Below are 4,143 nucleotides of genomic sequence, written 5' to 3' on the forward strand. Positions count from 1 at the left end.
CGTTAATTTTATACTCCATTGGGGAAAAAGAGTTGATTAGATCTTACATGTTATATCTGTTAAAATGATAAACAGACAGCATATAAATGACTTATTTTAAAACATTAACAAATAATGACTCAATTCAAAGGTCAAAGACAGCCAACAATTGCTGTTTCACATAGAAAAAAACGTAGACAACGTAGTAGAAAGTAGAAAATATGAAACAACTACGTAGAAAAAAATAGAATTAAGATTGTGCTATTTCATGTGTGTATCATGAGATGAAAATATTATATAATATAAATTAGGTTCTTCCACAAATTTGAGTTAATCTTGTGTTTCTGAATTCTTTACACATTTATTAATCCTTTCGTGCATACATTGAAAGCATACAATTTATCATTTTTAACTGTTAATTAAACTTTACTATTGATCCTGAACTGTGGCCTTCAATTTTCTGAATTTGGTTTATAAATTCACTCCTACACCAATGTTCAAGTCGCGCAGTGCTACCACTCTTATGTTGTTGCCAATGCAGGTTTTGCTTTTCCATCAATGTAGTTTCCATCAATGTAGTTTCCATCAATGTAGTTTCAAAAAGCAAAAGACACTGGTAATGGTACTCCTGGTTTACTGGGATGGGGTTCGATTCCCTACAGTGCCCTTGTTTTTTGTAGCATCTACATAAAAAGTAACATAATTTTCATTAGATTTATGAAATCTATAAATTGTATACAAGTCTTTGGTACTTCATGACATATTTGCTGGGATTGAATCACAGTGTTGAACACGTCACTTCCTACTTCCTGTTGCCAGGAGGTGGTGCTAGGAGAGGAAGCTCAAAATAGCTGACTTCCTGTTGTGTTTAGGGCTATGCTCCTAGATACTTTTTTGTAGGTATTGGGTCATTACATGTATGTACCAAATTTCATACCTGTACGTGAAACGTAGAGCCGGGGCAAAATGTAGGGACAATAACTAAGCCATTTTGCCCCACCCAATTTTGAAAACCACATCACACGTAAATTTTCACCACTTCTGAAGCGTGTGCAAAGTTTCATGATTTTTCGAGCACGTTTTGTATTTGCCACACTTCCTGCTACCAGCAGGTGGCGCTATTGCTATAACCAAATATGAGCATGGTCATGTGTTCAGGACGGGACTCTTATCAAACATGTGAAGTTTGGGGCAGATTGGACATCTTATTCCTGAGTTACTGCAGGCTGTTTGTGGTTGCCTAGCAACATCGGAACTGCAAGCAATATTGACAGAGAACTTATCTGATCATGCATAAATCACCAAAAGGCCGAAATTGGGTGAATGTTTGTCAGGCCGCCGAGGGCACACCCTTCGACGAAAACTCAAGATCTTCGCAATTTAACGTCGCAAAGGCCTTAAGATTACACTCACCAAATTTGAAGAGGATCAGATCAAATCTGTAGGAGGAGTTCGTTAAAGTACAACATCAGGAAATTATGAAAAACACCCAAAATCTAGGAGGAAGTTCAAAATAGCTCACTTCCTGTTGTGTTTAGGGCTATGCTCCAATAGACTTTTTTGTAGGTATTGGGTCATTACATGTATGTACCAAATTTCATACCTGTGCGTGAAACGTAGAGCCGGGGCAAAATGTGGGGGCAATAATTTACCGAATTTGCCCCACCCAATTTTGAAAACCATATCACACGTAAATTTTCACCACTTCTGAAGCGTGTGCAAAGTTTCATGAGTTTTCGAGCATGTTTAGACCCTCTAAAAAGCGATTCACTTAAGAGAAGAAGAAGAAGAATAATAATAAACAGAGCAAAAACAATAGGGTCCTCTCACCATCGGTGCTCGGGCCCTAATAATAATAATAATAAACAGAGCAATTCCAAGAGGGTCCTCACACCATCGGTGCTCGGGCCCTAATAATAAATATATATATATATATATATATATATATATATATATATATATATATATGTAACAAAAAAAATATAATATATACATTATATATGTAACAAAAAATAAATAAATAAATATAAATATATATATATATATATATATATGGCGAGGCGAGGAACGGGCAGAGAAGAGCGAACGTTTTTGGACATTCATCATATTGCATTGGTTTTCATTTCTTGTCCTCAAACCAAGCACTAATCTGTTTATTTTTAAGTCACACATTCTCCATTGATTAAAAAAGACAATCAAATGTATTTTTTAATGGTAGTATTATTTTATACAGAAATAAATTATTTATAATTCAGATGAGAATAAAGTTAGTGTTAATTAAAATTGTAAGGAAAACAAATATATTGATCTAAAATCTACCATCATTTGCTGCAAATAGGTTGACTATTTATATTTATTATTATATTTTATTACGGCTGTAATGAACCGGCTGCGATGTCAAGATTGCAATGCTGGAATGCACAGTGTGTGTGTGTGTGTGTGTGTGTGTGTGTGTGTGTGTGTGTGTGTGTGTGTGTGTGTGTGTGTGTGAGGCGTGGGCGCGATCGAACAGTGGAAACATAAAAACATAGGCTACTCCGTCAGTTTGTTCATACAGGACATCATTTAAACTGCACTGTGTTTACTTAGGGTGTATTCACACCTGCCTTGTTTGGTTCGATTGAATCGAACTCTAGTTCGTTTCCCCCCTTGGTGCGGACCTTTTGGGCAGGTGTGAATACAGCAATCGAACTCGGGTGCGGACCAAACAATCGAACCGAGACCCAGCTGAAGAGGTGGTCTCGGTACGGTTCCAAACGAACTCTGGTACGGTTCATTTACGGTGTGAACATGAACCGACCCAACTGCAGAAAACTGCGTCTTTTTATTTGACTGCTCTTATGAGGATACTTAACAAAACTGACATTTTGGCATAATGGTGTCTTATTATACAGACATCCAAAGTCTCCCGGAAGTTCCGGCAGTCTCCCGCATGTCGATAGAAGCGCATGAATGCCCGCAAATCATTTAAAATCTCCGGAAATCTAGAGCGAGCGAGCAAGAGTGCGCGCACGGCAGAGAGAGGGAGCGAGAGACCTTGCGTGTGTGTGCCAGCTAGTGTGCCTCACGAAGCGCATGTAAGGACCCAAGCAATCAATTGTCAGTGCGGGCGGGCTTTTATCTATACTACCATAGTTTCTTCATATTGCGTTTGTAAAGAATAACACCAAATCAGTAAAATAACAAATAGGCGATTACATTACGAAATATCTCCTGCTTTTTTTTTTTTTTTTTGCTTTTTTTTGCACTTCCTGCTTTTCCCTGCTTGAGAATTCCTGTCCAATGAATGGACGACCTTAGCACACGTGTGGTTTTGTTTACACATTTTGGTTCACTTGTAAAAAGAGCAGTGTGAAAACGAACCGTACCAAACAAAAAAAATCAACATTCTATTTGGTCCGGACCAAAGCAAGTGAACTATCGGACTTTCCTGGTGTGAATACACCCTTATATTTATGTACACTCGCAATAAAACACAACATTGTGCTTTTGTAAAAAAACATTCAAGCAATCCCACCCCCGAAATGGCGCTATTTTTTAAATGAAACTAAAATGCTCACGGCTGCATGGGCAATAACACGTCTACAGCGAGGAACGAGCAGAACAGAGTGAATGTTTTTTAGGATGTCCGTATTTCACTTTCGCTCATCATATACTCACCCTCATGTTGTTTTAATCCTTAATGAATTTCTTTCTTCTGCTGAACAGAAAGGAAGATATTTAGGAGAATGTCAGTAACCAGACAGTTTCTGATCCCATTGACTTCCATAGTAGGAAAAAAATGTATACTATGGAAGTCAATGAGACCAGAAACTGTCTGGTTACTGACATTCTTCTAAATATCTTCCTTTCTGTTCAGCAGAAGAAAGAAATTAATAAAGGATTGAAACAACATGAGGGTGAGTATATGATGACAGAATTTTCCATTTAAGGTGGAGTATCCCTTTAAGTTAGCGATTTAAAAGCCCCCGCCGTGGTGTCACACATCAATTAACCAGTGGGAAAAAATTCTCAGTCACATCGCTATTATATTTATATATAAATACAATATACAATGGGCCTACCTGATTTTGAACACAAGAGGGCAGTATAGCCCTATGTATGACTTTTTTTTTTTTTACTAAATAGCGCATTCTGGCTGATTTTAAACTTGTACATAATTCT

This window comes from Rutilus rutilus, assembly GCF_951802725.1.
Source record: "Rutilus rutilus genome assembly, contig: SCAFFOLD_81, whole genome shotgun sequence".
Lineage (NCBI taxonomy): Eukaryota > Metazoa > Chordata > Actinopteri > Cypriniformes > Leuciscidae > Rutilus > Rutilus rutilus.